This window comes from Canis lupus, chromosome 7, assembly GCF_011100685.1.
Source record: "Canis lupus familiaris isolate Mischka breed German Shepherd chromosome 7, alternate assembly UU_Cfam_GSD_1.0, whole genome shotgun sequence".
In the NCBI taxonomy this organism is placed as follows: domain Eukaryota; kingdom Metazoa; phylum Chordata; class Mammalia; order Carnivora; family Canidae; genus Canis; species Canis lupus.
Window position 1 is genome coordinate 36,908,397 of NC_049228.1, and position 24,933 is coordinate 36,933,329.

At 37.3% G+C, this 24,933-nt stretch overlaps 1 protein-coding gene across 4 annotated transcripts in view; it reads right to left on the reverse strand.

The window, feature by feature from the left end:
* Positions 1-24,933, reverse strand: part of SMYD3 (SET and MYND domain containing 3) — a 686,417-nt gene that overhangs the window by 395,000 nt on the left and 266,484 nt on the right. The gene's annotated exons all lie outside the window — the stretch shown is intronic.

Below are 24,933 nucleotides of genomic sequence, written 5' to 3' on the forward strand. Positions count from 1 at the left end.
GATTTTGGGAGCTGACTATGCAGCAAAGCCAGGGAACTGGGCTCAGAGTGCCACCCCAAGGCAGCAGGAGAGCCCAGCTCTCTCTGCTCAGAATGCACCCCAGCACTGAGCACTGGGGGTGTGAAGAGGAAATAATTAGGAAACAGATGCATATATCTGCGTGTGAAATCATTCCTACTCAAATGTACTACTCAGGGAGCTTTGGATGTAATCAACACAAACAACCCTGCTAATTTAAGTTTTTTTAAAAAAGAGAAAGTATTTACTCTAACAGACCAGAGCAGTTGTCAGGCTCTAAATGGTGGAAAGTACTGGACAGTCCTTCCCTTTGGGACGCCATTCTAGACGCTGGCACCATGTCACATGGCTCAGGGATTCAGAAGAACACATCGGACCGGCTGGCATAGGCTCCAGGTTCACCAGATCTCCACCCACAACTACACCACACTTTGATCCACAGATGGAGAAGGAGTCATCCGAAGCAAATGTAGGGTGCTATTCCTAGGAGAGAGGAATATGGATGCCAGGCAGGCATGAGCTCACATGAACACCCTGACAGAGAAGGAGCAGGGGGTAGGAGTAACAAACCAATCTCCAGATATTCTGATCTTCATCTATCTGATCCAACTGTCCAAATGATCTTGTAAGATGGATATCAGAGCCCCATTTCACTACAGTTGAAACTGAAGTTCATGGGGTTCAAGTTACTTAGCTAAAGTCACGTGGAATCAATCTAGGCCTTCTTTCCCTCTGTCTCTCTATGGAAACAGAAGTTTCTTATCAAAGTATCAAGATGTAAAACATTAAATCCATATAGAGTCAGAAATGCAAACCTTTCTTGTAACCAACAGTGCCTGATGATAAGGACCTCTTGTATTACCCAGGTTTTTTCACATAATATATACAGAATCCTCTTCAATCAAGAAAAATATTTTTAATTAATTTAATTAATTTAATTAATAAACCTGCAGTTTCCATGGCTGATGACAGAAAATGTAGATGCCAAGGTAACAAACAGAATCCTTAAGAACAGGTTAATGAATCCACTCGTCTCTTTACAAGCTCAGAACACCCCTCACCATATATATGGTATGGGTAACCAGGGATCATTAGGCAAAAATTGCTAATCCCTAATGGCAGATGGTCCACACCACTAACAGGGAAACAGAAGCAGAAACATTTTTTAAACCAGTGCAAGCCCAGCATTTTTCCACTCTGCAGAAAATGTAGGTTCATCTCTAGATCCACTGAAGCACACACATGCAATTCACATTATTATTTGGGTCACTATATCTGTAACCTATGCAGATGGTATATGCGTTCTATGTGGAATATTTAATTAGGCCATCAGGAATGTGGCAGTTCCAGCTGTTATGGCCTGCTGACCTTGGTAAAGGAGGAGATGTCAGCAAAATGAGGATGGCAACATTTGGACAAGTCCCAGAAAGGGAGCCTGTTGCTGAAAATATCAGCTACTCTAACTTTGCCACACCGAAGGCAAGAAATGTCAGCTTAAGCAGAGCAATCTGGTTCACATCACTCACCTTCAGACACTCTGGGTTTATTGTATACTATTTTTAAATGATTTACATGGGTACATACAAGAAAAAAATATGGAAATATGTACTTCAAAATAGAAATGGTTCTTATTTCTAGATGATGAACTCACAGTTGAGTTTTATTTTTTCTATGTATTTTTATGATTTCAATGACTTATTTTAAAGACCAATGACTTCTACTCATAAAAGTCTTTTTGTATCATACCTGAGTTCCCGAAATACTGCCTTAAGAATCCATTTTTTGTTATAAAAAACTCCACTTTCTCATCTACATTTAAGTAATTTTTTCTTTTTCTTTTTTTTTTTTTTAAGATTTTATTTATTTGTTTGTGAGAGACAGAGAGAGGTGCAGAGACACAGGCAGAGAGAGAAGCAGGCTCCATGCAGGGAGCCCGATGCAGAACTCGATCTCAGGACCCTGGGATTATACCCTGAGCCTAAGGCAGACACTCACCCACTGAGCCACCAAAGTGCCCCAATTTTTCATTTTTCATAGCCAACCTCCCAACTTGGCCTATGAAGCCCTCTAGTATCTTCATACTGGCTGCTTCTTCCAGCTCAAATCAGGGGACTCCTGTTACTGCAAAGCCCAGGCTGGGCCTCCGCTCACCAGCAAGAGTCCTACTGAAACCATGTGAATTCCTCCCCTTCCCTTAGAGGCTCTTGCACTGTTCCTCTGACTCCTCACATCTCTCCAACTAAACCACTGAGACAGGAAGCAGTATATCCACACAGTTTCACAAATGCAAGTCTCCCTTAAAAAATACAGTTCTTAACAAAAAGGACTTTTTGCTTTCATCTAACAAAATAAGTCAAAATCCTCTTCCCTTTGACAGACAGAGAATATGAATATTTAAACTTGCTTACATAGAAACGAAAAGTTTCTTTGGCTAGCGACACAATATGGTGACAAATTATATCCAATTTCTCCTTAAAGTTGTCACAAGGAAAAGAAAGACTAAGAAACTAATAATACCCTCAATTTCCTGCCCTTTTCAGAGCGAACCCCCTGGGGCTGTTTCCCTCCCACTGATAAAGTAATTCAATAAACATGCACTGAACTCTGAGCCAGCTGTCCACAAGATGCTGGAGACTTTTCTAGGCAACAGAGTTCCCCGCCCTCACAGAGCCAATGGTCTCTGTCACCTCAGTTACTCTGTACTCATCCTGGCCAGGCCTCCCTTGTATGAATCAGCCTGTGCTGTGTAACAAAGAACCACAGACTGGTTCTGGATTACACAGCAGAGACATCTTTTCTCTCTATTCTGGGGGCTGGGACACTGAGACCATGGTGTGGGCAGGACTGGTGCATCCTGAGGCCTCTCTGTTTGGCTTGTGGATGGCTGTCTTGTCACTGTCTTCCAAAGGTCCTCTGTGTGTGTACACACAGGTGCACACGTGCATGCACATCCCCAGCGTCTGTCTGTCTGTCATAAGGACACTAGTCATAGTGGACTAGTGCTCCATCTTAAAGGCCTCATTTTAACTTAATCACTTTTTTTTTAAAGATTTTTTTTTATTTTTATTTTATTTATGATAGGCACACAGTGAGAGAGAGAGAGGCAGAGACATAGGCAGAGGGAGAAGCAGGCTCCATGCACTGGGAGCCCGACGTGGGATTCGATCCCGGGTCTCCAGGATCGCGCCCTGGGCCAAAGGCAGGCGCTAAACCGCTGCGCCACCCAGGGATCCCTAAAGATTTTTTTTTAATTTATTTATTCATGAGAGACAGACAAAGGCAGGCAGAGACACAGGCAGAGGGAGAAGCAGGCCCCATGCAGGGAGCCGGATGTGGGACCAGATCCCGGGTCCCCAGGATCATGCCCTGGGCCAAAGGCAGGCACTAAACCACCAAGCCACCCAGGGGTTCCCAACTTAATCACTTCTTTAAAGACCTTATATCCAAATAGATTTACATCCTGAGGTAAATGGGGGCTGAGCCTTTAACATACAAATTTTGGAAGAACAGAACACACCCAGGACACTCACAATCCCCTGGGTCTAGTCCCTCACTTGGTCCTAGCCCTCAGTAAATAACAATCCCAAATCCTTTTCATTCTGAAAACACCAACAAGCCACCCTACTCCTTATCTTCCCCAGGTCCATCTGGCTGCTTTCCTTAACTGCAGATGTGAAAATAGCCTGAACTAGGAGTCTCCAACTCAAATCAGAAGGCAGACTATCAATGGGCCGGCTGGAGGACCAGAGAGGCCAGCCCCATCTGAAGGCAGAAGCCATGGCCCTCTGCCAGCTAACTTCACTTATGTGTGAAAACTGGAAAGAGAACTTCAACCATCTCCATTCTGACCTCAATATTTCTAATTGATTCAGTTCTTTCCACTTTATCTCTTCACTAAGGCAAAACACCCTGCAGGCAAAGCAGTCACTGATGAGAACTGAAAGTACCCCTCCTCAAGGCTCCTCTGCCCATAAACACAGCATCCTCAGTGATCTGCCTATAGCTTGTAGTCAGCCTGCCTTGACTTGTGATCGCTATGCTCTTCCTGAATAAACTCATATTTTTTTGACAATTTGGAGCCTGCCTCAGTTTACTACTTTAATTAGGTTGACACGCTTAACATCCTATCTTCACTTTCACTTCAAAAGAGAAATCAAGGGTCCCACATATTAGAATTACCCTTTCAGCCAAGGTTTTCTTATCAGACTTGGAAAACTGTCCTCATTTATCCCTGGTATGGCATTCACAGTAAGAATCAGATTTTCTATTGAAAATTTTACATGAAATATTTTCTTTTTTTTTTTTTTTAATAAGAGTTTATGCACCCAAACACAGAGGAGGAGGGGAAAGAACAAGCCAACAACCCAACTCCAGGAGCACAGAGCTACTATGGATAGAGTTCAATCTCAGGACCCTGAGATCATAACTTGAGTCAAAACCAAGAATCAAACACCGTCAACTGAGTAAGCCACCCAGGCACCATGAAATAATATTTTTTAATGATTCTTAGGATAATTTCAACTACATGTGTAAAGAATAGAAAAAAAAAACCCCAGAACATTCTAAAACTGTACCTTATAAAAATCTAGGAAACCTGAAATGAATAAAAAGAAAAAAGTTATTAAAAAAATACACCCACACCTGATTTTATTTATCCCCTTTTTTTTATGTTGGGCCATCCTGGAAATCTGAATTACGTGTTCTCCAATGTTTAGATAGTCTCAAAGAAATGAGAAAACTATTGTTGACCAGAACTACTATTAAGACAACTAACATATATTAAAAAACAAAAATACAGCCCAAATGATATATAACTATACATCAATACGAGAGAAAAATCTACACTGAAGTCAACATTCCTCCATTAACCAATGTGAAATTTTCCTGAAAGAAGGGGAATTCTGAAATATCTATTAGGGAAGAAAGAAAAAAAAAAAAAAAACACATGAATTCTGTGGGTAAATGAACTAGCTGAAAAAATTAAACAGGTATTTGGGTGTGCTGAATGTCCCACTGAAGAAATAAATTGAGTTTAAAAAAAGAAAAAAGAAAAAAAATTGAGTTAGTATCACTCAGAAAGTTCCAGTGGTTAAAAAAGCCACACAAAACCAACAGAGAAAAAGTTTGTCTAGAATTTGTATACTTGAAAAAAAAAATTGCAGGTATTATTTTTCTCTTGCTACCAATGCAAAAGAAGCAAAATCAATAACCAATTTTATTTTAGATTTTTATCCACCATAGTATATAAAGGCAATCTGAATACTCCCCGAACAGAATCCTTGACTCAGCATCTTCTCAGACAAGTAAATCTGTCATTCTGGCCAATACATAACTCATCATATAGTAGCAGAGAGAGCACTTTATATCTAAGGCTTTAATAAAACTCAGGAAAGGTTGAGAATTCCCTAAAATCCTAGTGACTTTAGAACAAACATATTACATTTTAATATAGTTTTAGAAACTGTTATCACTTCAACTGATATAATAATTATTAAAAGCCAAATTTAGGGTAATTGAATCCATATTAATTTTACAATTCACTTTTTCAGAAATAGTGATTGACCACAAGTGCTATCAGATGCTGAAGCTTTCTAAAAAACAAAACTGAGTTTCCCAAACATTTCATTGCTGGGCATTGGCCAGGAATGCCATCCTATGTTACAGTACATAGGCAGGTATTAGGACTTCAAATTACCTGAAATGTACAAAATGAGAGGTCATTTATTTTATTAAAGATTTTATTTATTTATTCATGAGAGACACAGAGAGGCAGAGACATAGGCAGAGGGAGAAGCAGGCTCCCTGCGGAGAGTCTGATGCAGGACTCAGTCCCAGGACCCTGGGATCGCAACCTGAGTCAAAGGTAGACGCTCAACCGCTGAGCCACCCAGGTGCCCCAAGAGGTTACTTCTACACAGATAATGGATACTGGACATAAAAATTACATTTGAATTGTTTGCCTTACCCCAGCTATTTGAATAAATGTTTTATATGAAACATCACAAAATCTATATCCTGGGTATAAATCATTCATACATTTACCTTTTTTTTTAATTACAGATTTTCTTCAACTTATGATGCAGTGACACCCCAATAAACCCATAATAAATTAAACATTTAGTAAAACTAAAATGCCTAACCTACCAAACAATGTCTTAGTCTACCCTACCATTAATGTGCTGAGAACACTTACCTTAGCCTACAGATAGGCAAAATCAAATAACACAGAGCCTACTTTTTAAGAACACTGTAATGAAAGCAAAAACAGAATGCTTCTATGGGTCGCAAGTGTGTCGGTTGTTTAGCATCACGAACACATGGCTGACAGTAGCTGCAGCTTGCAGTGTCCGCCCAGTATCCCAAGAGAGCATCATGTCACTAGCCCAGAAAAAGTTCCAAATTCAAACTTCGAGCATAGTTTCTAATGATTGTGTATCACTTTCGCACATCATAAAGTCAAAAAATCATAAGCCAAACCACTGTTAAGTCCAGAATGTCTATGTTCTTTACCACCATCAGACTCCATTATCTATCTGTGTTTCTCTCCCTTATTTATATGAAGTGCAAAAGCTGAAAGAGTATCCAAAGAACTGTTGAAGAACACAAAAAATTTAAAAAGGAAAGAATAAATGGTCACCTCGGTGGCTCAGTCAGTTAGGATAAGCGTCCTACTACTGTTATCAGCTTAGGTCATGAGATCAAGCCCCTCATTGGGGTCCTCGGCAAGAGTGGGAATCTGCTTGGGATCCTCTCTCTCTGCCCCTCTCCCCACTCACACACATGCTCTCTCTCACTCTCTCAAAATGAATAAAATCTTTTTTAAAAAAAGAAAGGAAAAAAAGACATTTCAAAGTTTAGAAATTTATCATTACAAGACATGAAACATGTTTTTCATCTCTAAGTGGAAGAGAGACAAATCACACGTACCTGGTGGGGGTTGGGTTTGCTTAAGAAAAATTCTGAGATTTGCCGTTTTGAGTTGACTTGCTAACTGTACGTACTATTCTATCTCAAGTTTCCACAGGAATCCCATCAATAAGATGGAGACAAAGACTGGGGACCATGGAGCCAGGACTCAGTCCACTGTGGGGATTACTGCTTTGCATTAACTGATCTAGTTAAATAAGACGTGCAGACTACCTCTGGGGATATAAGAGCAGATTAGCATTCTCAAAATTTTTAAAAATGAAGAGTGACAAAAAAGAACTAGCCTCATTTTGGCAAAGTCACACTGGAAGAAAGGGTTGGAAAAATGAGGTGGGATGAGACAAAAAACACTGTCTACGCTTAAAATATGGGAAGAAAGGTATAACTGGTCAGAAGATGAAAAGGAAGCCAAATATCTGTCTGCTTAAATTTTGGATGACTGCTGAACTCTCTCTTTATGGAAAGACTATGATACAGGAGAAAGCAGTGCATGTGCCTACGAAAACCACAAGCTTCAGGACTAGGGGCACATTCCTCAGCCAGCACTCAGGATGTCATCTTTTTTTTTTTTAATAATAAATTTATTTTTTATTGGTGTTCAATTTGAGGATGTCATCTTAAAATGACTTACTACCATCATTACCTGTGACTATTTCAAGACTTCAGCTTTGTATTCCCAATGAAATATAAAAAACATGGCTCCAAAAAGAACAGAAGCCGGGAATGAATAGGATATGAAAAAATCAACAGGTTGAGTTTTGAAGGAAAATGACTGTGATTTCACAAGAATAAATGGAGGTTTAAAATTCACATCCAAAGCAATAAAAGCAAAAGAAACAATACAGAAAATAAATCCTGAAGAGCAGAAGACAAATCAGAGAAATTCTCCAAGTCATTAGAACTGAGGTCAGCAAACTACAGCTTGAAAGTCAAATCTGGCCTGCCATCTGTTCTTTAAATATCCTGTGAGCTAAGAATGGTTTTTACAGATGAATACTTGCAATCAATTAATGATAAGGAACTCTGAACCCTCACTAAGCAAAAACATATCTCTGCCCCAAAGAATTATATTCAGCTCATTAGATCTATATTAACAAAAAAACCCTCTACTCAGTTATTATTATATTTCGAATTTTATTAATAAAGAATTTATAGAAATTTGTTTTCTCTTGTTAAATACACAGCTACATAATATCCTCCAGTTTGCCTCTTGGTCCACAAAGTATAAAATATTAACTATCTGGCTCTTTAACAAAAAAAGCTTTTTGACCTCTGCTTTAGAGGAAAGAGAGAAATCTATAGGCTAGAGTAAAGAAATGGCTATGGGGTCCAGGAGAAGAAATCCAACCAATGAATAGTGGGTATTTCAAAGAAGAATCAACACAAATGGGAGTTATAACCAGAGATATAATTCAAATAACTTTTTCTGATCTAAAGAAATAGCTAAATCTAAAAAAAAACAAAAAATTAAGAAGAAAAGAAAAAAGAAATAGCTAAATCTGATACTAAAGGGATTTCAGACCATTTGGCATAAGTAATTCAAAGAGTGACTCACATCTGGACAACCCTTAGCAAAATCTTTGAATTTTAAGGTTAAAGAAAAAAATTCTAACAACATTCAGACAGGGTTGGGGGCAATGAGAGAAGGGGCAGGTTACCCGTGAAGAAACAAAAACCAGGCTGGCCACTGACTTTCCCTCTGCAACAGTAAAACAATGGCATGGTAGAGACAGTTCTATTTTTTTCTTGAAGAAAAAATATTGTGACTCAGGAGTTTCATATTCACGTACATTGATGTTTTCTGTCTACAAGTCATAAAGACACTCCTTCAGACGTGCGAAAAGGTTCAGAAAATTGACCACCTACCCAAACTTTCTTAATAGTTGTGAGTGTGTTTTACCCCAGGTAACAGAGGTGAGGCAGTAGGAGTGGAAGGCGGAAGAGCATGGACTCTGGATAGAGATCTGAATTTATTCAGAGTCCTGCCTCCAGAAGGTTTGTCAGCAGGAACCAATTAGTTCTGTTCTTCATGCCTCCATTCCTTCATCTGTACAGTGGACTTATTAAGGAGATATACCTCAGAACAACACAGATAAGACTGAACATGAGTAAGCTCATCTAAAGGGCTAAGCACAGTGCCTTCGGAAGCACTTTGTAAATACTTAATAAATGCTGGATGTTGCTCTTGCTATTACAATTATCCTGCACGCTACCAGATGAAAAGAAATTGAGAACCAGAAAAATTGAGAATTTAAAGTATTAGAGAACTGATTATCGAAAATGATGGTTAAACAATGAGGTCAAAATGATTGTAAATGTGGTAAAAGTAAAGAACAACTCTTGAAGAAGAAAACAAAACAAAAAATTAAAATTCACTAATGATAGAGTTTTAGAAGACTACACTTTAGAAACTGGAGGCACCAGAGTCAAAATATATTGTTTTTAAAATATATATCGAACAATAAATATAATTTGTAGATTCTTAATTAGATTGACTTCCAATCACAAAACCAAGTTCATGTTACAAAATAGCAAGGAAGCACTGAATGTGGAAAACATGAAATCTGTTAGTTGCAGAAACAAACGTAAATTACTTAAACTCTATTTAACCAGGACAAAGAACTTAAAATAGAGTCAAGAAACAAAATGAAAGAGAAAGGGTAAAAGTTAAAGAGCAGTCAAAGATATGTGAAACATAATCAGAACAAAAGCAGAGTTAACAAATTAAAATTAGGTAACATAAAATCTGAGCAAAATCAAAGACCTGAGGGCAATTTACATTGCTACCAACCCTATAATGAAACAACTGTGAGCCTTTCATCCTTCAGCAACATAACCTCAAAATGTGAAAATCAAAAGCTATTAGAAATTAGTAAGAGCAAAAACAAATAGCAACAAAAGACTGGGAAATACAGCATTCAAACCACAATTACAGTTGTGGAAGAGTTCACCTGCAAGGTTGGATTATTAAGCAGATCAACTCTGTATCCAACAAACAATATTCTACTTCTGGAAAAATGTCCATGAGAGAGTCTGAACAACTGATCATCTCTGAAGCAAAATGACATAAATACATTGACTATATTCCAAAAACTAGAGAGTACTGAACATAAACACAAAATGCCATCTAAAACTTAAAAAGCGTATCTGTAACAGTGTATTTCTTAGAAAAGAACAAAAAAAGAACTCATAGGTTACAGCCAACACTGTGCTGATAATTCGTTTCATACCCTTAAAGGCTTTCATTATAAAGTTAAAAAAAAAAAAAAAAAAGAAAGGCAAATATATTAAACATTCAAGAGCAAGGCCTTAAAGGAAATCATGAGTTAGAAACAACAGAATGCACATTGAAAGGGGAGCCTGGGTGGCTCAGCTGGTTGAGTGTCCAGCTCTTGGATTCAGCTCAGGTCATGATCTCAGGGTCCTAATGAGATGGAGCCCTGCATCTGGATGCGCACTCAGCAGGATATCTTCTTGAGATTGAGACTCTCTCTCTCTCTCCCTCTCCCTCCGCCCTTCCCCACACCCCTGTTCCTTTTCTCTCTCTCAAATAAATAAATAAATAAATAAATAAATAAATAAATAAGTAAGTAAACATATGTTACATAATGGAACAGAAAGCTAAGAACTCTCTTTACTACAGTGATAAAAAAAAACCTAGATATAAGCTTAACAACAGCAAACTATATTAATTTTTGCACATTTCCACTAATATTTCTTTTACTATTAAAAGTCACATTTATAAATATTTGTAATTATATACTACAATGTCTTTAATGATAAGTGAAAAAGTGGCGTATAAAATTATATAAAGTAATAGCAACTGTGACAACAAAAAGAAAAAACACATAAACATAGAAAAACTACAGTTACATCTATAGGTTAAAACATGGATAACATTTTCAAGAATTTTTCTAGACTTTCCCTATTTTGTAAAACGGGTATTCATTACCATTATATTCAAGGAGAAAATTGCAGTATATTTAAGCCAATTGAGTATCCAGTCGTAGAATGCCTTTTGTTTTAATTGAAATATAAATGACTGCCATTATATTGGTTTCAGGTGTACAACATAACAATTCAATATTTGTATACACTGCAAAATGATCATCACAGTTAAGTCCCATTAAACATCCACTACTATACACAGTTACAAAATATTTATTCTTCTCATGAAGACTTTTAAAAATTACTCTCTTAGCAGCAACTTCCAAATATGCAGTACAATATCATTACCTATAATCACCATGCTGTACATTAAGCCTTCAGGACTTGTTTATCTTATGCCTGGAAGCTTACACCTTTTAACTCCCTTCGCCTGTGACAACTATCCTCCTCCATACCCCACCTTCAGGCAACCACCAATCTGTTCTCTGTATCTATGTAGCTTCCACCATTCCTATTACCTTTATTCAAATTCACATTTCTGTTTTAAGTACTATTACTTCTGCTTGTATGTTTAGAAAATATTTGAGGCATTTTTAAAACTACACAATAGGGATACCTGGCTTAGTGGTTGAGCGTTTGCCTTAGACTCAGGTCGTGATCCTGGGATCCTGGGATCAAGTTCCACATCAGGCTCCCCGCAAGAAGCCTGCTTCTCCCTATGCCTATGTTTCTATCTCTCTCGGTCTCTCATAAATAAATAAATAAATAAATAAATAAATAAATAAATAAATAATAAATGGCAGTATATTAAAAACGGAAAAAATGAATCTGAATAATTTACAAAACAAGAAAACATGTAATTTTCATGATTTCTGAGAGGAGTTATCAGAAACTACCCTATGCCTATGTAAGTCAGTGCTGCATTTCAAAACCACTACTCATTTCAAATGCCCAGTTAAACCTGGAAATTCCTCAGTGACACTGGCTCCCATAAATAGCCATGCAGTTGGGACTTCCCAGGTGACTTTACAACACAGCTTATTGAGTTATTTTTCCTTCAAGATGCCAAATGTAAAAATAAGCCCAGTTATTTGGGAATTGTCATATTCTATTAGAAAAATTATTATTTACCCATAAATCTGTGATTTCTAGTCTTAAGAGACTTGAAGCATTCCTAAATGTAATATCATCTATATCTTGGTGTAATGGCTTTTCATCTAGATGAATATCTCTCTATGTCTATAAAGAAAACATGAAGGAAAATCAATTTGGTATACAAAACTTCAGGTAACAAGAAATTCTTTAGATGCAACTATTTTATAGAACAAGATTATGCGTTTTTGTTCTGGGTCTATATGATGAAATAATTCTAGAATTATAGTTATCTTTACACATATGCTAACTGAAAGTACAGTTATCTCTCTGCATGCACATCTTGTTTCTGCAAAAGAGGAGCTGCGAGAACCATCAGAATGGCAGCAAATTAAACAAGGAAAGGATGAGAGGCCCTGGCATCCAGAACAAGGCCAAGACTATCCCACTGATGTCATGGCAAAGTGCATTCATTACCAGGGAATTGATGTCACCACAAAATGTACATAGATACTATTAAGCTGAAATTAATCTAAGTGTGTAGATGCTTCCTTTCTGACTAACAATGCACTGGTAATAGAGTTAAATATTCTAAATAGTTCATTTCTAAGGGATTATGTCTCTTCTTCAATACTCAAAGTCATTTATGTCTTTCAATTATTTGAAAGGTTCAGTAATAACTCCTCAAATATTCATTGCTTGTCATATTCTAAATATTGAATTCCTCGATGCAAATACACAGGCCCTATTAGCACTAACGGAAGTTATGTATTTGCACTGAGGAAAGAACATACATGTAGGAACCTGTTCTCTGCTGCTTATAGGCAATCATGGTGCATTTTCTTTTGTGGACAAAAAAAAAAACTGCACTCCTATTTATGTGGAACCACTCAGGTGTTACAGTCACTTCTATAACATCCAAGAATGCATTAGCCATAACCAACTAAGGTCGTTTTTGGCTCATCATCATTCAAGCTGAATTAATACTATTAAACAGCATGTGGGATGAGGGAAAACACAGTGCTGAGCAATATTAAAATCCCTTTCCACCCAAGCATAATTCATTTTCATCTTTACTACTTGATTCAGCTAAAGGTCAAACCATATATGATGGTTTAGATCCACAAAATATATTATTTTGCTGCTCAGTATGGTCTGAAACGAGGGCAACTAATTTAAAATTGGAAGCAATTTGGAAAATATAAATGTAATGAAAAATGTCTCCATTATGAAGTACACAAATTAAGTTCTACTATTGACTACTGCCAACATTTAAAATCTCCCCACGCATACTAGCAATGCCTTTAACGTGGTTTAATTTTCTTCCTGTTGTGTCAGTACCTTCCATGAACGTCATTCTGGTAAGGGACCAAAAACAAGGTCAGAAATGTTAGTGATGATAGATGGCAGACCCTAATAACTTCAAATAGTTTTAAATGTACAAGTCATCTATGAGTCATTTAGCTTGATAGATAAATAGTTAACAAGCTACAAAAACTGTAAGAACCATGCATTAGTCCATACTACAACACGGCATGAGGCCAAGATCTCAAACATGGTCTAATAAAGAACAAAACTAGGCACTTGAGGATATATAACTGGAGGAAGAAAATGAATTATCTTCTTAAAAAACTGTATTAATGATAACCACTCTTTAATTTACACAAATAATTCATAAGCACAAAAGGTTTTATTAAAGGACTGGCCAGATTCACAACCAACAGACCACTGAAATTTTACCAGGTCTGGGATAAAAAATATTAGGTGACCAGTAAGTTCAGGTGTTTGCTTGTTCATTTGGGGTTTGGTGTTTTTTGTTTGTTTGTTTGTTTGTTTTGTTGTTTTTGTTTTTGGGTTTTGTTTTGTTTTGTTTTGTTTTTTGCTTTCAATGAAAGGCAATGTGAAAATTTTGGTCTTTATTGCAGACTGTTTGGATTGGGGCTTGTATACTTTATGTGTGTACTCCCATTGTTTTGCTTTTGGGGGAGTCACAGGCAGCAACGGGGGCTGCCCTCCAATGTCCTCCTGAGGGACATCCACAGAGCAGGTTCTGGAAGGACCCCAAATTTGTCTAACCTTGCAGAATCAAAACACTTCTAATATGAAGAGACTTAAGAACCCAGCTAAAAGGGGCACCTGGGTGGCTCAGTCTTAAGGTTAAGTGTCGGACTCTTGGTTTAGGCTCAGGTCATGATCTCAAGGTCCTGAGATTGAGCCGAGCATCTGGCTCTGCTCTGCAGGGAGTCTGCATCTCTTCCTCCTCCTCTGCCCCCCTCCCTCAGCTCCTGCTTGCTCTTGTTCTCTCTCTCTTTAAATAAAATAAATAAATAAAATCTTAACAGAAAAAAGAAGCAAGCTAAAAGAGGCACAAATTGAAGAAATAATAGCTTCCCCATTACTGAATTAAAACTCACAGGTGACATCTTGCCTGGTAACAGTGAAGAAATCTTCACTAATGCATCCACTTTGGTATTTCTCAAGAGGGGTCCTCCCCAGTATATCACAATCACTCAGGCAGCTTGTTGAAAATATGTATTCCTACATTACCTTGCAGATCTCCAGTAATAAGATCACCAGGAGTGGGCTGGAAAAGTCTTTCAACAAGCTGCCCAGGAGATTCTCACGTGCCCTAAAGCTTGAGAGATATGGTCCTGGGAGGAAAGCCCAAAGGGCTCTTCATGACACCACATCTGTACCTGCTGCTGCCAGTCCTTCTCATTTCCTACAAAACACCGACGGGGCACTCAGCAGTACAAGAGATACCAGACTCTTAAGAGCAGCATGAATGAATGGATAAATGCATGAATGAGAAAGTTAATAGTATTTCTGAAATAAAATAGGAATTCCGATTCCATTAGAGTTGGTGCTACGAATCCATTCACCAGCTTTCTAAAAATCCCCATAGTGCTCCAAATTTTTCAGCGTATATATCTGACACTCTGATCTAAGCTGCTCAAATATTGATCACAGCAAACTGTGAAAAAAGAGGAAATGCAAGGCTGTGATTCTGATCTCTGAGAAACATCATGATGCTGTACTACATTCTACCCTGCATAGCGTACTGGCAGACACCACCACTGTCCCAAGCACATCTGCTGGGAAAGTCGTTGCTTAGCAACAGCAATCAATGCTGTATTTCCTCTTCACCATTTTCCTAAAGATTGAGACACTGCTCCAAGGTATTATTTTCAAATACCTTCTGTTTCACTAACCAAACATGTTTGTTAATATTTCTATTATGAAAAAAAATCAGGAATCAAATCAGCATGAGAATTCAAGAGAAAAGAATGAGGGGTCAGTATAACACAGGGTGCTTTGGGATTTGTTTGATGAAGAAAAATTCTTTGACAGCTCATTGACTTTATTTGCTATACCCTTTTATTCTGCCATTTTAGAATTGATTTCTGCTAGCTCATGGGAGATGAAAGCTATTAGCATGAATTATCATTCTAAATGCAGATCCACAAAGTGTTGCCATAAAACACAAAAAGCAAAGGGTTTTCAGAAACTGGTTTAATACACATCTCATATCTCTGTTAAGGCTCCTGCCTTGGTTATATTCTTACTAACCACTAGCAATATTTTCCAACACCCTTCCACTGATAATACAAATCTTTCAGATGGGCAATGCTTATCATCTAAATTACTTGGTGCTTCTGATATAATTTCCAAGCTAAATTACATACACACAATACTAACGCTGACTTTGAAGAAGCAGGTAAGAATTTTTATTTTAAGTACATCAGTATTTCCCCTGCCAATGAATGGATTCTTCATACAAAAACAAGAATGAGGGCCCAGGAACCTTACGTGATGCTTTCCAATAAAAACAGTTGATAGTTGTTTAAAGTATATACACAGATGAGTTAGTCATAGGTGGAACCCATCCAGGTAGGTATTACCAGACAATTATTTTCCATGTTACTAAGCGTCTACTATGTACAAATCTCTATGGGCAGCATAAAGATGAGTAAAATGTGATCCTTTTACAAATCATGCTAGAAACAGTCACAGCAGAATATAGATATTAACTCAGATATTTGTTTAGTTACAACAAATATCCCAATTATTATGGGTTATATCTGCAACACAGACTATATGAATAAATCAGAATCCAAAGCCTTTTTTTTATGATAACAATCAGTGTTGGTGAGGATGTAGCAAGACAGGAGTACCACCTATAAGAGATATCAGGCCAGTAAAGTAAATCAACCTTTCTGAAAAATATTTAAATATATTTAAAATATGCATATGTTGAATTTTGACCTAATAATTATATATCCAAGAAACTATTTCAAAAAAAATAATCAGGGCAGCCTGGGTGGCTCAGCGGTTTGGCACTGCCTTCGGCCCAAGGCATGATCCTGGAGACCCAGGATCGAGTCCCACATTGGGCTCCCTGCGTGGAGCCTGCTTCTCCCTCTGCCTGTGTCTCTGCCTCTCTCTCTCTCTCTCCCTCTCTCTCTCTGTCTCTCATGAATAAATAAACAAAATCTTAAAAAAGAAAATCAGGGATGCCTGGGTGGCTCAGTGGTTGAGCATCTGCCTTTGGCCCAGGGTGTGATCCTAGAGTCCCAGGATCGAGTCCCACATCAAGCTTCCTGCATGGAGCCTGCTTCTCATTCCACCTGTTTCTGCCTCTCTCTCCGTGTGTCTTTCATGAATAAATAAATAAATAAATAAATAAATAAATAAATAAATAAAATATTTTTTAAAAATCAAAGATGCCAACAAAGATATTTAATTTGGCTTAATTTAAAACAGCAAGTACTTATACACCCAAATAATAGAATAATTAAATGAATAATGATACAGCCATATGATGAGTATAATTAAAATATTTTTCAAGAGTATTTTATAAGAGCTAAAGAGTATAATACTAAGCAAATAAGTCAATCAGAGAAAGACAAATATATGATTTCACTCATGTGGAATTTAAGAAACAAATGGAAAATTTAAAAAACGAAAAACCAAGAAACAGATTCTTTTTTTTTAGAGGTTGCAGGGCAAAGGGAGAGAATCTCAACCAGACTCTGCTCTCAGCACAGATCCCGACGACGAGCTCGATCCCACAACCCATTAGATCACAACTGGAGCCAAAACCGAGAGTCTGATGCTCAACCTGCTGAGCCACCCAGGTGCCCCCAAGAAACAGATGCTTAATGATAGAGAACAAAGAGGTGTTTACCACAGGGGAGGTGGGTTGGGGATGGGGGAAATAGTGAAGAGGATTAAGAGTCCACTTATGAGAAGCATTGAGCAATGTATAGAATTGCTGAATCACTATGTTGTACACCTGAAACTAATATAACACTGTATGTTAACTATAATGGAATTAAAATTAAAAACTTAATTAAAAAAAGTATTTTATGACAAGAAATACTTGTTATAATGTTAAGAGGGAAAACAATGAAATAAAATAACCAATATACAAATGCATAGAAAATATAGTGGAGGAAAACATAATATTAATAATTAGAGGTAATGTTTATTTCTTTGCTTTGCTTTTTCTATGCCTTCCTAGAATTTTTACATTGACTATCACATATTTTGCAATCAGAAAAATGTCCTAATATGTACATCAGAATCTTATTTGAACTTATATTTACAAACTTTAAAATTTCATCTCAGAATGTCAACCTTTGGGGCGCCTGGGTGGCTCAATCGTTTAGGCATCTGACTCTTGGTTACACATCAGGCCATGATCTCAGGGTTGTGTGATCAAGCCCCATGTCAGGCTTTATGTTCAGCAAAGAGTCTGCTTGAGATTCTCTCTCTCCCTCTCCCTCTTTTCCTCCATGCGTGCTTGCACTCTCCCATGCTCTCTCGTTCTCTTTTTCTCTTCCTCAAATAAATAAATAAATCTAAAGAAAAGCACATGAGCCCTTGCTGGACTGACAACTTGAATGATGAAATACTTCAGTTTCACAAGTATTTTTGGGTGAACAAGTTTGCATTTCCATAAATATCTGATAAACTTAGTCAATATTTCACAGAGGACAGTTATAATAAAAGCATATAATTTAGTCAAAAGAAAATTATCATTTATTTAACAATTCAACAAATATACACCAAGCACAGGACATACAGATAGGATAGCACAGCTTCCCAGCCTAAGAACTGAGGGGCAGACATTTCAATCTCTATACCAGCAGAAAATATGTTAACACCTCCAATAGGAAAGAAAGACACAGGAGATTGAAATCGTGAAGTAACTTGACCAGGGTCACCCAGCTAATCAGCAAGAAGACAAAACTCAAGCCTAGGTCAGCTCACCTCTTTACGTCAGTGATCCTTCCTTTACAGCACACATGACATTTGGGTAAGTGGACAAGAGAGAAGTATCCATTTCCGAGGAGCACCATGGACAAGAAAGGAAGGCAGAAACAAATCAGATGTTCTAGAAAAGGGGCAATAGTGCCACACCTGCCCCAAATCCTGCATTTCTAGGCCAGGACAGTGGCCCTGTTCACAAGTCAACATTAGTTGCACCCTGATGCTCCCCTCACTGGCTCCCTGCTCCCTTACAGCTTGATGGTCTCCCCGTGACCTCTGGGACCATTGAAATATTTGTAGTGACCACTGGCTTTGAGTAAAGTCCAGTTTTAAATTTGCCACTAAATTTAAAAAAATTCCTCCTGTCCTGCTGTTTTCCGTTACTAAATCTGGCTCCTCTTCCTTCAAGAAGTGCCTTTCAGAGATATCCCAGGTTTCCTAGCTTATAATCTCTCCGAAACTTCTGCTATCAGAAGCTCTGTAGAGCTGGCTCCCACAAACTGCCCTATATTTGCTGATTCTCTTGTAACAACAAAATGCCCCTTCAACAACAGGAGGCAAAAGATACAGTTAAAACTGGTCATGGTTTGACCTTCGAGGTACTGAATTAAACACACACTCTCCTCTCCATCCTCTAAAATCAACCAGACTTTCTTTTATTCAAAAGAAGTGATGGTATTGCCCTAAATGGAACATGGTCTTCACAATGTCAAGTTGTGAATAATGACACTGAAAAAGACAAGGTAGGAGTCTTCAACTGCTGTCAGATTAGATTTCACATCCAAGGTCACTAATCAGTAGAGAGGTGATTTTTTTTAAAAGACATTTTTGGTAAAAGCATGCAAGATGAGGGGCACTTTGGTGGCGCAGTCGGTGACATGTCCTACTCTTGGTTTCTGCTCAAGCTGTGACCACAGGGTCCTTGGATCAAGGCTCCTCCTAGGGGCTCCCAGCTCAGCAGGGAGTCAGCTTGGGATTCTCTCTATAAATCTGCCCTTCCTCCCCTCTGAAATAAACAGATCTTTAAAACAAAACAAAACAAAAACAAAACAAACAAAAAGACTTTCCAAAGACAGCTACTAGGGGATATTTAGGTGTAAAAATAAACAGATAAAGCCTTGTGATTACTGAGGGATGATAGTTAAAAAACACAGAGAGGGATGGTGAAAAGCCATTTTGCAACTAAACTAGCTGAACCCCCAAACATACATGCCCATGTTTATATCAAAGGTATTATAAGACTATGTATATATATATTCATATATATTCTATTGTCAGAGTAATTTTCTACTATGTAGTAAGTTAAAATTCATGGATATACCTTATTTTCTTTTTGTTTTCTTTCTTGTTCTTAGGTTTCTACCTCTCTAAAGAATGCTTCTGCTGAGCTTCTATTTTTTATTCATTCAAATTAAAATACAATGATTCACCAGTTATTACCACAATAGCCATACACATTGAAGAGAAGCTCATGATTATAATCTGCACAATTACTGACGGCTAGATAGCATGCCTAAACATAGTGTTTTGAAAGGCAGCTTCATTTCCGATGGAGATCAGGACAGCAATAAAACAGTTTCACAATCTCTTCACTAAATACATCTTTGTTTGCATGGTCTATGTATATTGTCATGGGGCAGGTGCCGGAAAATATAAAATATAAATATTTAAAATCCTACTGAACTGCTGTGAAGTCAATGACAAAAATACAAACATGGGGGCTTCTTGTATATAGCTAAGTACATAAATAACTACAAAATAAAAAAAAACAGCACATCCATATTTCTTACTTGGTACTTATTATATATAATTCAATGATAGCAATATATTTTTATTAATCTTCAGTCATCTTAAAAGTATGTCAAGCAACACAAACTTTATCAAGGCTTAACCTCCAGGGACGCCTGGGTGGCTCAGTGGTTGAGCATCTGCCTTCGACCCAGGGCATGATCCTGGAGTCCCGGGTGGGGTCCCACATCCGGCCCCCTGCATGGAGCCTGTTTCTCTCTCTGCCTATGTCTCTGCTTCTCTCTGTGTCTCTCATGAATAAATAACTAAAACCTTTTTTTAAAAAAAGTCTTAATCTCCAAATAAAGTTACCAGTAAGGGGCAACATCATTAGATTTGGTTTGCATTTAAGAGGAAGTCATTATCCAGCTGTTGTCACCCCACAGAGTAATCTGAATCACCCTTAGTCTCCATGCAGCCAGGCTGACCAGCAGCTGGACACAACAGGGGTCAGCAGAATTCTGCTGACCCAAGAAAAGTCAAAAGACAAATTGGTTTTGTTCTGTAAAACCAAAGATCTTTTTTGTAAAAGGCTTCCCAGTGATGAGATCTTGGTCAGTCTACTTACCTGACAAAACTTAAAATTGTAACTACTTTGATGAAAGTCAATGAGCTAACCACCTTGTATCCTCCACTTGAGAAGTAAAACTATTTAAAAAGGACATAAAATCAGGGCACCTGGGTGGCTCAGTCAGTTGAGTGTCAGACTCTTGGTTTCATATCAGGTCACGATCTCAGGGACCTGAGATCGAGCCCCACACTGGCCTCCTTGCTCAGGGTGGAGTCTGCTTGAGATTCTTTCTCTCCCTCTCCCTCTTCCCCTCCTCCTTCTCATGCTCTCTCCTTCCCTGCCTTCCTCTCTCTCTCTTTAAAATAAATAAAATCTTTTTAAAAAATTAAATAAAAATGACATAAAAATAGATTTTCAATTAAATTACGGTCCTTTAAAATGCATACTCAAATACTTAACTCACAAAGAAAGTGAAGAGAAAGCAAAAAGATGGAGTAACTCTGGCTACTAGAAAAAAAGAGCAGACTTCAGAAAAGGTCAAACAATAAAGCTTATTTCTACATCTGAGAGGACACTGAACCAATAACCCAAAGAGCTCTGATGAAAAATACATTTTGAAATGCATTACTACAATATTTGTATCCTTATTTTGGGGTAAAAACATAAAAGATATTTAGGGAAAACTGGGGAATTGAACACAGATTAGGATTAGATAAATATTGGCAAACTGGTATTCATCTTCTAAGGAGTGATATGACATAGTGTTCTAAAGCAGAATGTCCTTATTTTTAGAAGATGCACAGCAAAACATCCAGGCTCAAGCTGCATGACACCTGCAAATGACTTCTAAATGGTTCAACACACACACACACACATACACACACACACAGCGCAAATACACAAAAATGACAAAATATTAACAATTAACAACTCTAGGTGATATCCGTCCTATCTTATCCTTTTATCATTTCTTCATGATTGAAAGTTTTTATAATAAAAGATGAAGAAAAATTAAGGCTTATGAGAAATCCTATTTAAAAAGTGAAAATGGACAAATAAAATTCATTACTGTGATTAAAATAAAGAAAAGTATCCTTAGATGACTACATAAAAACAAAAGCAGCAAACCTGAGAGGTTTAGTAACCTCTCCAACTAGCTTTCTCCCTGGAGATGTCTGGCTAAGCCAGGGACCCTGAACTTCTACTTGACAGCCGCCTGGGCCACACCCAGAGTGGGGAATTGAAAACCAAACTCCTGAACAGACCCGGATTCCAGAGGATGACACCCTTAGAACAAATTACAATAAACTCATTCCACATGAGAGACAGCTGGGAAACTGTCCATCTAGATCTGAGCACTGGATAGAGTGGGATAGTTTTTTTCCAGAGAATGTCTAACCATAACTTGGGAGGTGGCCAGTCTTGCAGCCTAAATTAACATTATCTTTCCAGTCCAAGAAGCCTGAAGTACAGAAATTAACTTTCAAGAGAACTATGGCTGTTAAAGTCCTAGTTAGTCACCAGAACAAGAGCAAATTCACTCTGGATGACTTCATCCAGACTCCATCTTAACACAGACTTCAGAGAATTTCCAAAGAGCTTGAGCTTATGGTTTAAATACACATACAAATAAAATAAGGAAACAAACACTAATGAGAAAGGTTCAATAAAAATCTGATCTGGCTGAATTAAACTGACAAAGATCTCATAATCTGGACTGTCAGAATTTAAATTAAATGTTTAATATATTTAAAGAAATAAGAAATTGGAAATATGAGAAAGCATAAACAATTCTGTAATGTCTAAGCCAAAATACTTCTAGAACTGAAAAATACAATTATAATTAAAATGCTAATTTAAGAATTGGCAACAATCATTAAATCCTACAGTGTCAAATGTTGGCAAAGATTTGAAAGAATGTGAACTCTGATATACAGATGGTTCAGTATAAATGTATGCAGTCCCTCTGGAAAACGATTTGACATTATCCAGTGAGGCTGAGATAAGCATACTCATGGCCCAACAATTCTATCACAAATTATATATCCTATAAAAACTCCTGTAGACAATCAAGAGGAGATAAATTCACTAATGTTATGGGATGTAAGTGTGTAATGGTTAAAAGGAAATCAAGTAATCTATGACGTATCCACACAGTAGAAAATTATACAGCAGTGAAGCTGAATGAGCTATAGCTATATTCATCATGGATAAATTTCAAAATACTGAACCAAAAAAGGAAAGAGAAAAAGAATAAACATAATCTGACTCCATTTAAAAAAAATTTTAAAACATACTAAACTAAACGAAATTGTGATTGTAATTTAATTTAATTTCACATAATTGTAACATTATGTGAAAAACCATAAAGAAAAGTCACTGAATGATAACACAGATTCAAGACGATGATAGAGAGATATAAGATAAAAGAGGGAACTTCACAGGCACTGGCAACATTCTATTTGTTTAGGCTGGTTGATTGCTTTACGAGTTATTGTTTACTGCTATTTGTGACTTACAAACATGTTTTCTATGTATTCAAAGGTAAAAATTATTTAATTAAAGAAAAAAGGAATAATATACTTTGGTATCCTAGCCAAAAGTATAAAATTATACCTTATAGCAAAAAACATGCCTTAGAAAAAAGGAAACAAGTTAACATTCAGGACAACCATAGCAAGACATCCACATGCTCAAGAATATATAAGATACTGTGTTAAGTAGAAGACCAATTTTCTAAAGTAGACATCTATACTACATGAATGCCTGGGAGTCAAGCCTAACTTCACTACCGGCTGGCTTATGCTAAATAATCAGTGATTTTTCTTCTCCCATTATTTCTGTTCATTTAGTTCCAACTCTAAAGATACCTTGTAAGTACAATTTTTGGCATGTGTTATGTTCTTCTAAACCCAGCCATAACTTTATATGATGAAAATCTTGAATTTTCCCAGAATGATACTACCTCTTTCCACATTTATTGACTGGGGTATGACTTATATTCTATGTTAAACTGTTTCATCATAATTCCTGTTAGAGCTGAATCTACTATTTTGACTGTGATGTTTTGGCTAGAAGCTGAACAGATGGATATTTTTCTCTGGTATGATTATTTGCCAACAATTGGAAGGGTGTAAAACTTATTCTCAAAGAAACCCAAACATAACCATGAGGAGTCTAACAAATAATTAAAATATCCACTGTTGCGGATACAAGTTTCCACAGAAACACAATGTTTTTTCAGAAATTTTGATATAAAATGACAATTAAAAGAAAGCTTTGGTATGTTATTAAATTAATGCTACTAATAATCATAATAGAACTTGAAATGTATATAGGTATTGTGTTCATACTCAGTGGGTTCTTATAGCTCTATGAAATAGATTTTGAGGTATTATTCCCTGACTTTATAAAGAAAAGGATTAAAGCATGGGGGGAGGGTGGCTATGTTATCCCAGAAAAGGACTGACCTCAGAAGTCAGACCTGGAATCTGAGCTCATCTGTGCCTCATTAGCTGTGTAACTCTGAGCAAGCAACTTAATTTCCCAGAGTCTCCATCTCGTCATTTGTAAACAGACAAACACCTAGTACACAAGGTTCCTGTGAGAACTATGTAAGATTTATAATACTCCTAAGTATATCCTTCCTTAAATAATAATTTGGTAATGAAGTCCCTGTTGACAAGAAAAATTCAAAATTTTCATCTTTCCTCCCTTCAAAAGGAGTAGGGGGTAACTGGGATTTCGGGCAAGAGAAAACTCTATACCTAAAACACCAATATAAATTGGGAAGTTGTAAGGAGCTCTAAACACTCTACAGTCACACACCAGTGGCTTCTCACAGCGTGAAAGAATGGACAGAGTCTAATAAGCAGGTCATAAAGTGGTTTAGGAAAGACTGAACCGCCCTATCAGTAATACACAGGACTCATTTGATACTAAACCACATATCCTCTAATGCTATAATCTGACACCTAATACACACATAGCTTTTCTACACAGTTAAAAAGTAACTCCATGTCACATTCACACAGCCTAGGACATTCATTCACAGATTTGCTGTTTCAGTTATAGGTGACTTTGAATTTATAAATTCCTCCCTGGAGTTTCAAGTAGACACCCTTCAGCCCAACTCCTGAAGCTCATGGGCAGGGAGGGCAACTGGGGCTTCATCAGGAAAGTCTATTGTAGCCAGGGATGAGGACAGGGCTAGTTATAGGACAGACAAGATGCATATCTTGTTGCTCATCAGACAATAGCGACAGAATTGTCACCTGGGAGTGGGAGGAGTGGTATTCTCAGATGAACCACACAGCCTGAGTAAAAATCTTAGAAACCTTCCAACCTTCATGATTTCAGTTTCTTGCCCCTGTATTTCCTGCTTGGGGGTGACACACAACATTTCATAGAGGATTTATTTGTTCATTCCAACA